The 13854-nt window shown below is 54.3% G+C and overlaps 1 protein-coding gene across 3 annotated transcripts in view; it reads right to left on the bottom strand.

The window, feature by feature from the left end:
- The window catches only part of DAGLA (diacylglycerol lipase alpha), a 74854-nt gene extending 61819 nt beyond the window's left edge, over window positions 1-13035 (bottom strand). For 2 of the 3 annotated variants that reach the window (XM_065636219.1, XM_065636218.1), the window contains exon 1: window positions 966-1048. The gene's annotated coding sequence lies outside the window, so the exon portion shown is untranslated. Of the gene's footprint in view, window positions 1-965; window positions 1049-12983 lie in introns of those variants that run through there. The other variant, XM_065636220.1, reaches the window with a different exon arrangement.
- Window positions 13036-13854: the final 819 nt, after the last annotated feature.

The following is a 13854-nucleotide window of genomic DNA, read 5'->3' as shown; positions in this document are numbered from 1 at the left end:
AACAGATCTGCTGCTTTCTGTCTGCAACACTCCAGCGTCCCAGGAGCTGCGTGTATCAATACTATCTTTGGCAATCGGGCGCTGTTTCCCACCTGGAGCCGGCTGTGAGCATCGTCCCGCGTACCGGGACCTGCAGACTCCGCAATCACCATTCCTGTATTCCAAGTGGCGACTGAAGCCTGTCCTGAACACAAACACACACAGAGGTACCAATTCCCAGAACGGGCACAGCACGAGTTCTGGCTGAGCGATCAATCCCAGCTCTAAGATCTCAAAGTGATAAATCGTTTACTCTTACAAGCAGGCAGGTCTCCGTGACCCTAACCGGGGATTTCCACGGTCAGGGCTCATCCCCCACGGTGACAGATCCACTTTTAGTGCCGCCTAACTGCCTGAGATGCCGGTCCCTGCAGAGAACTCGGGAAGGCTGAAGGAATCCATGTGTCACACCCACCCTCTGCACACCAGCAGCTTCTCCTGGACAATCAGCAACAGCCACCGATCCCCCGCACCGGGTGGTGTTGGCAGCCAAGGGCCGGCTCGGGCTGGGGGTCGGGTCCCAATTCTGTGTCCCGTCCCCGTCCCGCCCCCCCCGGCCCGATGTGCTCCCTGGGGCAGAGGATCGTCCCTTCCTATGGGGTGCAGGCCCTGCGGCTGGGAGGGAAAACCGCGGCCCCTGCGGGAACCACCAGCCGCTCCCCGCAGGCCAGCGAGCCCTCCCGCACCTGCCGGCCGCCTCCCGAGCGCGGCGGGACCGAACAAAGCCCCGGCCCGCACCCCGCCCGCCTCGCCCCTCACAGCCCCCGCACCTGCCGCAGCGGCCTCCTCCCCTCCCGGCCCGCACGGCCCTGCCCTCCCGCCGCGGGGAAGGCCCCGCCGGTGCCGGGGGGAGCTGCCAGCCCACCGCCGGGAGCGGCCCGGGGTGCGGGGGTCGCCGCCGCCCTCCCGTTTCCCCCCTCCCTCACCTCTCTGCCGCCGCCGCCAGCGCCGCAGGCCCAGGGCCCGCCGCCACCTCCATGCCGGGGGCCCGGCGGCCCCCCGATTCTCTAACACCGCCTCCGCCCGCGCAGGGGCCGCCCCCGCCCGTGCCGGGCCGCCCACTGCGTCAGCTTCGTAAGGGCCGCTACGCACCCAGCGGTCACCATGGCGACGGCTGGAGCGGCGGGTTGGGGGGGCGGAGAGCGCGAGTACGGGGGGCGGCAGCGCCCCCTGGCGGCGCTGCGGGGAGCGGCCGGTAACGTGTGGCCGCCCCCGCCGCACCTTGGGGACACCCCAGCCCGCCCAGGGTCCCCTCGCGACCATCCTGAGCCTCCCCCCTGCTCAGGACCGGGGCCACAGCCCGCCTGCTCCCGCCGCCAGCCCCCAGCCACGCGTCCATCCCAGCCTGTGGCAGCTGGAGCCCCCCCAGTCCCATTCCAGCAACGGGAACAGCTTTATTCCCCCAGAGACAGCCCCGGTGCTGCCTTTTGGGGAAAAACTGGGCATAACTGGCTCTCCCAGCATCCCTTCCCTGAGCAGACCCCCAGCACACCACAGCAGCCTCTCCCATGGACCCCATCACCTGCTGCCCGCACCCCGTTTTCCAACCCCCAGCAGCAATTTATTATCACTGGGCTTGAAATTTACTCACCCTTTTAATCAAAAGGCTTCGAAAACTATAACGTGACTGAAATGGAAATAAAGGTTTTGCTGCCTGTAACCCCTTGCAGCCCCACGTGGCCCAGGCGGCGGCTGCTGCTCTGACAATCCAAATGCAATTTTCTCCTGCTCACACCAACTTACCAACAAAAATCCTCAAAATGATGGACTCACCGTAAAAAACCAAACAAACCAACCTTCTGGTTATGGCATTTGGGTGGGAAGAAGGACAGTGGTGTCCCCGGTCAGATACAGCAGCGACCTCAACGTAGCAAGTACCAAAGTATCAGCCAAGGACATCCTTCGGGTGTTCTTATTGCAAAAAAATTAGAAAAGTAGAGGGGGAAAAAAGCCTCCTGTGGGTAGGAATACACGTCCCAGAAAACAGTTAAGCTCATTCAGCAGGAGATAGCGGCAATTACCCGTCTGGCCGTTCCTCCTTAAAGCAAGTAGAGCAGCCTTCAAATGGTCTGCTCAGTGATAGCACTGTACCTTGAAAATAAAATAGCCTGACAGCATATAGGTGGTAGAAAAATACCCAGCAAAAGCTTTGAAGCTCTGGTGTTCATTTATGTTGAGGTCTTTGTATACCGCTCAGGCATAAAAATCACACTCGCGCTCATTTTAAGTCCCTTTATCTTGCCAGGCAGGTGTAAAGTGGCCTCTGGTTTGGATGAAAAAGCTGGTGCCAAATATAGGATTTTAGACAAATCATTTTCTCCGGCGTGCGGCACTTCCAAGGGCCTGTTCTCCTCAGAGCAGCGCGATGGGGTGGGCAGAAACTCCTGGAAGCGCCAAAACCTGGAGCAAAAAGCAGCGAGAATCCCAGGAAAACCAGAAGTGATTATTTTATTTATGAAAATACCACCAGCAGCTGTTCAAGGCTTTTGATTCGAATGGTGGCATAGAGTACACAGCAGCCCAGATCCTGCCAATTAGTGTACACAAGTCATCACAGGCAATTAGGCTCATAGAGCTGGGGTTTTCTGCTTGCGAGCAGCCCCAGCTGTCCGTATCTAACCCAGCTCCACAAAAGAAAAAAAGAAAAAGCTCGTTAAAAAGGGCCAGACCATATTAATAGCACAGCCACAGAGCACACCCCAGCTCTCGGCACTTCTTTCTTTCCAGGCTCCTCTATGGCAGTGACACGATTTACCAACAAATCTGGACTTTGTTTAGTGTAAGACTGTTTCCGTCACACTCCCTCAAGTGTTAAGAAAAGGACTTAACACCCCTCAGAAATCCCCCGGCTCTGCCCCCACGCAAAGGGCATTGCCCTGTATCGTTGCGAGGGCGGCTGGTAAAGCACTCGGGGTAATAAATACTTGCCAGGAAAAAAAAAAAAAATAAATTGCATGATTAAGACATTGATGGGAGCGCATGGCAAGACATGGGATGTTCGCCAAGCCCCTGAGAACCGTTTTAGCCTTGCCAAACCTGTTCCCCACCTACACCCTCTGCAGCAAAAAACATTAACGTACAAGTTTCCCAACTTGGGGAAAAATGAAAGATTTTGGTTTTGAGTGCCCAGGGCAATGACGGGGAGAGGGACATGCATCAGTGACAAGCCCTACATCTTGGGAGGGATGTAGGAGAGCAGAGTTACAGCAGCAAAGACACATATATCAGCCAGTTATCGCAGCGGATAGCTCGGATAAAGCCTGTCGGAGGGCACTTACACCGCTGCTTTACGGCCTCTCCATCAGGACATCGCCTCCGTTGACACACTAAAACCTTCAGCAGCAACACCGGCTTCATAAATTGCCAGCCCTCACCATTCCCTTGGACTATTCCGTGCTGGTTTGGCTGCAGAATAACCCCAGAACACAAGTGCAGGGGGAATTTTTTGGTGTTTTTTTGGTTGTTGTTGTGGTTTTTGTGGGGGGGTTTTTGGGGGTTTTTTTGTTGGTGGTGGTTTTGGGTTTTTTTGTTGTTGTTGTTGTTGTTTTGGGTTTTTTTGTTGTTGTTGTTGGTTTTGGGTTTTTTTTGTTGTTGTTTTTTTTGGGGGGTTTTTTGTTGTTGGTTTTGGGGGTGGTGTTTTGGTTTTTTTGGGTTTTTTGTTGTTGTTGGTTTTGGGGGTGGGTTTTTTGGGGTTTTTTTGTTGTTGTTGGTTTTGGGGGTGGTTTTTTTTGGGTTTTTTGGGGTTTTTTGTTGTTGGTGGTTTTGGGGGTGTTTTTTTTGGGTTTTTTTTGGGTTTTTTTGTTGTTGTTGGTTTTGGGGTGGGTTTTTTTGGGGTTTTTGGGTTTTTTTGTTGTTGTTGGTTTTGGGTTTTTTTTTGGTTTTTTGGGGTTTTGTTGTTGTTGGTTTTGGGGTTTTTTTTTGGTTTTTTGGGGTTTTTTTGTTGTTGGTTTTGGGGGTGGTTTTTTTTGTTTTTTGGGAGGGGTTTTGTTGTTGTTGGTTTTGGGGTGGGATTTTTTTGGTTGGGTTTTTTTTTGTTTTTTGTTTTTTTTTTTTTTTACACTGGAGTGTGTCGTACCTTGCCCACGCAGGTATTGCACAGAGCTGGGCTGTCACCACAGCCATGGAATCACCGATATCAGCTCTCCAGGAGAAGAGAAAAGTCCAGATCGCTGTAGGAGGGATGTGACCAAAGAACCCATCCAGCTCCACCAATCTTGGTGTCCTGAAGAAAACCAGTGGGATTTCGGGGGTTAAGGATCACATTCTCCTAAACCTAGAAGCAAAACCAAAGCCCTCTCCAGGAAAACTGGAAAAGTAACAAGGCTCTGCAATGTGAAAACCCAGGAGCCGTCAGCCACCAAAAATAGCTGTGAACATGGGAAGCTTTTTATTATTATTATTACCGGGTTTGTTTTAAGTTCCCGCCGCCCCCAAGCACAGCACATCCAATCTCTGCTCTCCAATCCTGCTCCTGCTCGCCTCCCAGGCAGAGCCAGACACTTCGTTAGTCCCGTGCTAACGAGCCCCTCTCCTCCTCAACCCCCACCCTGCCAGTCTCCCTGAACCGCTCCACAAAGATTACAATAATATATTATTTCCCCCCCCATGATTTTAACAAGCCTACCCAGGATTTTCTGAGAGCCCAGCAGCCTCCTTGACACAGCGGTTCAAACATCCAAGCCCCGCAAAACCCCAAACCAGGGTGACCCCCATCACCCCACAGCAGCTGCAGGCGCTGTGCCAGGTTTATCTCTATTTCCCTGCAGGCTAAAACTGCCTTGAGATGGCTTTCTGCATTAAAACAGTCTCTCGCCACCAAACCGTCATCCCGCAGCTTCTTCCAGGCGCGCGCATCGGGGAGATAAAGGCATCGCTTTGCTGCTGGTGACAGCTGCTCTGCAGAGGATGCTCGAGCGGAGGGAAAGCAGGCTCCAGGCTTGCAGAGCACCCTGCGGGCGAGGGTGGCTGCTTCACGTGGCTAAATTAGAATCACACAATCATCTTGGTTGGAAAAGCCCCTCAGGATCATGGAGTCCACCCGTTCCCCCAGCCCCGGCACTGCCCCGTGTCCCTGAGAACCTCATGTCCGTCTGTCCAGCCCCCCCAGGGATGGCAGCTCCAGCACTGCCCTGGGCAGCCTGTTCCAATGCCCCACAGCCCTTTCCAGGGAGAAATTGTTCCCAAGATCCAACCTAAAAATTCGAAGGGGCGACTGCAACAAGTGCCATGGCGAGGTGTTCCTGTAGTTTTCAAAGGGAGGGTCACTGGGGACAGGCCATCACCAAAAATGAACAATTACCCCAATATTCCCCTCGGAAACAAACACTCGCCCACCACCCCCGACTCTCTCAGGAATGTCAGACAACCATATTTCCACAGAAAAGCGCCACCGGATCAGAGGAACACCACGCTGAGCTTCCTTCAGACAATGCCAGATAACCAGAATTTGGGAAGTACTTCTAAAAAAACAAAGCCAGAGGGGTCCCTGTCCCCTGTTTCCATCACAAGGAGCACGAAGCGCCTGTGTTTGCTACCCAAGTCCTTTGCTATCCACCAGATCTCCCCAAAAACCTGCCCTGCCTTGATGCCTGCAGAAGTGGCTGGGATCCCACCACACAAAGCCACCAGCCTCCCAGACTGTCCCCTTTGTCACCTCCTCCCTGTCCCCTGCACCACAAAGCTCCCAAGGCAGGCACCAGCAGATGCTGATGTCCCCGCAGCAGGACCAGCTGCTGCAGATAAACGGCATTACTCAATTCTTGACTAAAAATCACTGCTCTGAGGAAGGCGCTTCTCCTGTGCTCAGCATGTTTGCAAAAAAACTCCCCCCTCCTGTATAATAGAGTTCATCAGTATTTTACAGGCATATTTACAGCTGGGGACAAACACAAGCTCCCACTCAATGCAAACCGGGCACCTTGTCCCCCATTCTTGCCTTTTGAAAAGCAAGAGGTTGGTGTAACACGGAGCAGCCCAGGATTTGCTCTTCACCCACCCTGTGTGCCTGAACCCCCCAAACAGGTTCATTCCCACTGCAAGCTCAGGCGCATTTCAGAGATGAGACCTCTCCAGCACATAGTAAATACATCCATGTGCACACGCTATTTTCCTGGCCTTGACAGAAAGCCTAGAAACAGTTTCTCCCCCAGGTTGCATTTGGTAATTCAGCACAGCCCTTGCTGCTAATGATTCCAAGCACAAACTCATCCTCCAGCTGCTTTTCTAAATTTGTGCCAGATCTAACTATGGAAGCCGAGCCTCAAAGACTTGCTATAAATCCCGCCAGCTCTTCCCCCCCCCACCAAGGACATTATCCAGCATTACCCAAGCTGTGACTCTTCAAGCCCAGAAATTTCTCACTGGTAAATAGCCATCTCCACTGAAGAGGAACATTAAATAACCTTTCACTGGAGTTCTCTCCCTGCTGCTGAGGCTGCTTAAGCAAAGCTCAGGGCTTTTTTCCTGCCCAGCAGCTGCAGGTGGCATCTCCATCAGAGTGAGTGGTTAAATCAGTGCTCTGGGCTCTCGGTACATTTGCCATCATCCTCCAGCTCTGTTGCATGCTCCCTCTTGGACAAACCCCTCATTCGCAGCAAGATATGCATTGCCGTGTGCTAAAGTTTGCTTTTTTCCTTTGCTTTGGATTGTGAAGCCTCATAGTTTTGCAGAAAAAAGAAAAAAAAAAAATAAAGCATAGAAATGAACCCTAAAGGCTCAGAGGGGAGAAAAATGCAAACCCCATTCTGGGGACCTGACTCATGATGTTGTGTTTGCAGCACCGGCAGCCCAGAGGCCACAGCTTCATCCCAGCACTGCCTAATTTATGTGCAATAATATGTCATTTTCTTTATCTGCTTGATCCCCCCCACCAAATTCCTACGTGCTCTCTTATTCCTCCTCACCGCCCACCCTTCAAATGCCCCTGGCTCCATCCTCCTTGCTAAAACCTCTTATGGAAGGAGAGGCTCCAGCCCAGAAATGAATCAGGATTTATAACAGGATTTTTGAGGGCTGTGGGATGTGTTCACCCCCGCAAGCCGGAGAGCTGGCTCCATGGGACTCGGTCAGGTGGCGTTAACACAGCTTCACCGCAGAGAAACGCTGGCCGAGATAGCAAACCAGGAGAATTCACCCCAAGAATGAGCTGCGTCCCACTTGGCAGCAGCTCACTAACCCCCTGTGATGGGAATCGCTGCAGCAGGATGGGGAAAACTTACGGTTCAGCTGTGTTGTGCCTGTCAGCACCAGAGAGGAGCAGTTTAAGAGAGCAGAGTCTGCCTCTTCTCACCGAGCAGCACCTGCAGCCTCCCGGGCTCTCTAGAAAGCAAGAGGGGCATTAATTCCACTGGGGGATGCAGGAGGTGCCGCCCGGGGGGGGGGGATGCAGGAGGTGCCATCCCTCCCCATTTGCCACATCTCTGGACATCTGTCAAACACAACTAGAAATCAGCAGCTGGAGCCAGGGCACTTGGACAATTTCATTATTAGGCCAAACGTGCTCCATCCTCAAGAACCTCGTGCTCATGATGCATAGCGGGATGGAGGCAGTTGTACTGAACCAGGAGGTTTCGCATTAAGGATTCCCCTCCGGCCCGGCTCCTGGCTCCTTTCCCACTCCTCACAGCAGGCTGCAGAGCCATCCCTCCCTTCTCCAGGACCTCAAAGACCTTTCTGACCCACTTGGCCTCAGCCCAGCTCTGAAATGCCGTAGGGGGAGTCTCTGCTCCCGCCTGGAGACCGTTTCCCATTGACATCCTCCTCCTCCTGGCATTAGAGCACCGCTCCTCCACAAAGCAGCGCACGGTGGTGTTGGGATCACAGCCCATGGGCTTAGGAGCAAAGCAGAGGTTGCTACAAAGACCAATATCCCAGAATAATTATCCTTTCAGAGAAATTCCCAGTTTTCCCCTTGCAAACAGCAGCTCCCTTTTGTACCAGCCCATGAAACACAGCAGAGCATCCTCCCTCAAATACAGGTTGGTACAGCAGCAACTGAAATGCCGCCACAGTGTCTGAGTCTCCAAGATGCTCTTTAATTTTTTTTTTGGTGGGTCTCTCCTCCAGGCCCTGCCCCAGCAAGAGGTGCAGGGCAGTTTTTGGTTTTATGGTGCACCAACACCCTTATCCTTGCCCCAGAAGCAGAAGGTATTGCGTCCAGGTGGCCTCTAGAAGCTTCCCTCCTCACTCATAACCCATTTTTGATGGGAGAAGAGCAGCATAAACCCAGGCTGGTCCTCCCTCGCGCATCTTTGGGTCAAACCACAGCAGAGGAAAAAGTAGAAAGAGATAAATTTAAGCAGCAAGGATGAAGCAGCAGACACGCTGCATCCCCAGGGGTGCCGGGTTCCCCTGCAGGCTCGTGCCAGGGAGCAAAGGCAACACAAGGAAGGGTGAGTCTGAACAGACAACGCTAAAAATGCAATTTCTCAGCTGTGTTGGCCGTGCCCAGAGCAAAGCAGAGATGCCGAGTGTGCAAATGTTGAGAGACGGGGCACTGGGACCACCCTGAGCCCCAGCTGTGCACATTCCCCTCGGCTGCTGCAATTTAAGCTATTTTGTTCTGGAAGTCACTTGCTCAGTACCCACATCATCAGCCAGCACATTAACACATGCCACAGCTCCAAACCTCCAAAGTCTCTTCCCCGAGAATTACTATTTAATCTTTACCCCGCAGGTTGGAGCCCAGATGTGCTGGGGACATAAATAACATCAATTCCCACTCCCTGTGCAGCCCCAAAAATCACGACACAGGCTGAGGAGGCAGCATGTGGATCGGGATGAGGGGGAAGGAGAAAGAGCTGGAAAAGATCAGGCTCCAAAGAAATAGCCAGCAGGCAGGCGCAGAAACCAGAGCCCGCCCAGAACACGAGCGAACACCGAGCCTGTCACAACACAAACGTGTCCCCTGCGTGGGAGGGCAGCGCATTCCTAGGTGAGGAGTCTGTGTGACAGTGACGAGCAAGAGGGATGATCCAGAGAGCCAAAAAAAAGGAAAATAAGAGAGGGTCTGGCGGTCAGGAGTGGCTTCAGATACTTAATGAAGGAGAAAAGGACGAGTGGTTGCTAAGGGAAGTGGGACAGATGGGCTGGCGCACAGAACTTGCTGACTCTTGGAGACTTAAAACTCTTGTTTTGGGGGGGCTGCAGGGGAGAGCAGGCAAATAACGCAGCAGCAAAAGCGCGAAGATGACCGCTTCTCCCTTCCCTCCGCCTCCCAATGTCAGGGTAGATCAGCTCAGAATGAAAAAGGGTCACACAAGCGGCAGGAGACAAGATGCGCTTGCACATCAGCTCCTCCGGAGCAATCCCTGCCATCGCCCCGCTCCTCTTCACCAGAGGCCACGGCCACCAGCGCTGTCCCCACGGGCAAGTGACAGCAGCCTCTGGGACAGCGAGTGGGCAAAGTCACAGCTCCAAGAGGGGAGAAAGCCAAGGGGATGCTGGCTCTGGAGATCAAGCTGTCTGTGAAATACCGTCACTCCTGGACATGCTGTCTCCGAGATACATTTACACCTCTCCCTGACATTTAAAACCATCTGAGCCTTTTGGCTTCTGCTGCTGTCATCCCTGTGCCAGGTCTTTTTTCTGGCTCTAAAAGAAAAAAGTCTCTAAGTTGATTTCCCTGCACAGACAAGCCCCCCCCAACAGGTCTCGAGGCGCAAGGCTCGGGGATGCGGGGAGAGGACGGGAGTTTCTGCCGCTGCATCGCTTTGCTGGGGATGGGGTGGGTGCCAAGAGTCTGTCAAATCCTGACGGCCATAAACAAGTCTCTAAAGGAAAAATCTGAAAATAAAAAAAAAAAAGCTTTGGCAGCAAAGGCAGCAGAGCTCACACACTGAGACATGCGCCGCTGTGTGATGCCAAAATGCTGGGATTTAGGGGTGCAAGGGCTCACAGGCAGAAACAGGGGTTTGGGGAACCTTGGGCTGGAGCAGGTGCCTTCTGTCACCGTGTCCCCAGCAGCTCCCACACCCACGGGGAATAAAAATCCTGGGGTCAGTTTTGTGCTCCTCATCCCAAGAAAGCCCTTGAGGTGCTGGAGCGAGTTGAGAGAAGGGAACGGAGCTGGTGAGGGGCTGGAGCACAAGGGTGGTGGGAGCGGCTGAGGGAGCTGGGGGTTCAGCTGGAGAACAGGAGCTGAGGGGAGACCTTCTGATCTCTGACCTGCCTGAAAGGAGCTTGGAGCCAGGGGGGGTCGGGCTCTGCTCCCCAGGAACGAGCGCCAGGACCAGAGGAAACGGCCTCAAGTTGCGCCAGGGGAGGTTGAGGTTGGATCTGGGGACCAATTTCTTCCCCAAAGGGCTGTGGGGCATTGGAACAGGCTGCCCAGGGCAGTGCTGGAGTCGCCATCCCTGGAGGGTTGGACAGACGGACATGAGGTTCTCAGGGACATGGGGCAGTGCCAGGGCTGGGGGAACGGTTGGACTCAATCTCAGGGGTCTTTTCCACCCAAAATGCTTCTGCAAGGCAGGCGATGCTCAGCAGGAGCAGAATGCCCCAGTGGTAGGACATGGGACATTCCAGGACACAGGACGTGCCACCATCACACTCTGGCTTTGCTGCGAGATAGGTTTGGGCCACCACAGAAGATCAGGGCCAGGAGCAGGGAGAGGAGAGGATGAGCAGGGCTGTAGGTGCCAGCTTGGAGCCGCTCGCCCATCCCGCTCGGCTCGGCCGTGTAGGCAGCTCCATTTTGGAGCGATGCTCAAAGCCGCCGCGCGCCGCAGCAGCCACCATATTGCGTGCCAAACTGCCGCGGCTGCTGTTCAGATAAACCCACACAAACAAACAGATGCTTAGACAAGCCAAGGAGATATATTATATCAGCATCGCTCACATGCCACAGGCTGCACCCAGGCTGGCTGCTCTCCAGCTTGTCCCCTCCTGGGGGAGGACAAGTCACCAGCACATCTTGTCCCTGTACATCAGGGGACAACGGGGGCTTTGCCAGGGGCACACACAGCCCCCCCAGTCCTTGTCAGCTCCTTTTGTGCTGTGACAGCAGCTCAAGTTCAAGTTCAGGCATGCAGCAGTGAGCAGGGATGCCCGGGTGTTGGATGGTAGAACCTGGAGAGGAGCATCTGCAGCCAGACCAGGGGGACTCCAGCTCTTCGCCAGCCCTGGACCAGGAGAACAAGCCCCACGAACACAACCTCACCCCATCAGCCCCTAATCAGTGTGATCTGTGTGAGACCAGGCTGATTTACACCACCCAAGCAGGACACAAAGTCCACAGGGACCTAAGGAGCCTGGCAGCTCCTGGGACACACTGTCACTGAGGGCCACTGACCATCCTCACCCCATGACACCAGCACAGCACCTCTCACTGGCAAAAATTTGCTCTTAAAACAAATAAGTATTTCGGAAGACCCTGGGAGAGCCCATGCGTAGGTGGCTGAGCATTTAAACACATCTGGAGCTCACTCAAGCACAGGAAGACTCAAGTACATTTTTCCCCAAGTCCCCTCTCCTCACCCAACCACCACTGAAATACCAAAAACGTGAACAAAATTTAATAAAGAGGCTAAAAATAAAGGATTCTGTCCCAAGCCTTTTGCTTTCCTCTGTCCATGCACCCCAGACCCTCCCTACTGCATGCACAAGGACTCCAGTGCCCTCTACCCCTTCCGCTTATGCCTCAGCCCTTCCAGCTGCCCAGGTGCTGATGGGGACACCCCTTCCCCCCCTGCACTGGGCACCGAGCCCCATTTTTGGGGGCAGAGGGATGGACAGTTGTGCTCTGTCCACCTCTGTTGGGCACGGAGCCAGGGATGCGCGGGCATCGCGGCTGCCTGGGCATCAGCACCATGGCTCCGACTGCGACAAGGCTGTCCTGCAAATGAGCTTGGCAAGACATGAAGAGCTCGATTTCTTTTTTTTTTTTTTTCAAAATTAGGCTGATGTAATTACTCATCCTTAAAAGCATCAGCCTCAGCTGCTGGCAGTGACACCAATTACATACCCAGTGCCACACAGCTGCTGCCGGCTGTTGCTGACCCATCACCTGAAGATTCTGGTACTACAACTGATCACAAGAATTCTTTTGGGTGGAAAAGCCCCTCAAGGTCATTGAGTCCAACCGTTACCCCACCCCTGGCACTGCCCCGTGTCCCTGAGAACCTCAACTCCATCTGTCCAACCCCTCCAGGGCTGGTGACTTGCTCTTGCTGGTGGTTGCACCCCAGGTCATCCAGCATCTTCTCACCTGCTCTCTGCCCTTGGGAAGCAGCCCTGGCTCTGCCAACCACCTGCTTCTCCTTGCCAGAGTCTGGCTGGGTCACCAGTGGTTTGTCCTCACAGCCACAAGCACCCAGAGTCAGGGAGGGACACAACTTGTGCGTTACAGTGACAACACAGCAGGGCTCAAGTCAGCCCACGGCCACAGTTTGGGGTTCAGCCAAAAAAGGCAGCATTTGCAACTATCTGCAAGGAGGTCGTAGCATGGAGTGGGTTGGTCTCCTCTCTCAGATAACAAGTGACAGAACAATAGCAAATGGCCTCAAGTTGCGCCAGGGGAGGTTGAGGTTGGATCTGGGGAACAATTTCTTCCCCAAAGGGCTGTGGGGCATTGGAACAGGCTGCCCAGGGCAGTGCTGGGGTCACCATCCCTGGAGGGGTTGGACGGACGGAGACGAGGTTCTCAGGGACATGGGGCAGTGCCAGGGCTGGGGGAACACTTGGACTCCATGATCTTGAGGTGCTTTTCCAACCAAAATGACTCTGTGACTCTAAGGTCACATCCCACACTGCTGGGCTCAACATCAAACAACCAGGTTAGGAGCAGCTCAGTGAGAAATGGCACAGGGCTGTGCCATCCCCAAGGCTGGTGCCCCCAGGCAGAGCAAGTCCCAGCCAGGCAGCACTAAAGGGGTAAAAGTTATTTGGGATAAAAAAAAGTGGAGGAAAACTCCTGGTTCATCCCCAGCCTCCAGGAGGTAACTCACCTTCCTCGGACATGGCACCAGCAGCTCCGGAGCCCCAGGACGCAGCCATTCCCGCAAACACAGCAGAGCCAGAGCCTCATCCTAAAGGGCTTCTCGCTGCTTTGATTGCCCTTTTATCAGGGTACATTTTATCATTAATCTGCTGCAGCTGGGAGCCTCATGCACAGCACCTGGGCTGCGAAGGCAGCTGGGGCTCAGCCCTGCCCCCTGTCCAGGAAAGCATTCCGATCAAGGGCAGGGAAGCTGCGAGCCAAGGCAGATTTGAGGATGCTGGAGCTTGTGCTCAGCCCGTGTGTCCCCGCTGTCCCCTGTCTGTCCCACTGCCACCCCACCATTAGCTCCCCACCTTCAGTCTTGCTTCAGTCGCATCGGGATACGGACCCATCTGTTTTTTCCCTCCCACTCAGGGGTTTCCAAATTCCCCTTTCCCCAGGGCAGAGGCCGATTCACACGCCCCATCCCCACGTAGGTGCGATGTGGAGGCAGCTAATGAGGGAGCTCATTTAGTTGCTCATCGGTGACCTAGATACACTGGTATATTCTGCTCCTCTGCCATGGCACCTCTGTAATCCGGGGGACACCAGTGGGATTTCTGCATGTGGAGGAAAGGATTAGCCCCTCTCCATCCTGGGGCTGCATCCCAGGGTCCCCCATCCCTCTCTCCACTTCCTGGGGGCTGTTCCTGCTCTCTGGGTGCTCCCTGCTCCACATCCCTCTCTGAACCCTGGAAAGGGGTTAGCCAGGCTCTGCTGCTGCCACACATCCTTATTTCCTCTGGAAAATGATCCCAGGGGAAAGAGGGACCAGGGATGCTGGTGGCCACCCCATCCCGCTGCCCAGTCCTGCTCAGGAAGGGAGACAAAGCCACTGG

Source organism: Caloenas nicobarica, chromosome 5 (assembly GCF_036013445.1).
Source record: "Caloenas nicobarica isolate bCalNic1 chromosome 5, bCalNic1.hap1, whole genome shotgun sequence".
In the NCBI taxonomy this organism is placed as follows: domain Eukaryota; kingdom Metazoa; phylum Chordata; class Aves; order Columbiformes; family Columbidae; genus Caloenas; species Caloenas nicobarica.
Note: the sequence above shows the minus strand (reverse complement) of the source record. Positions and strands in the feature narration are given on the sequence as shown.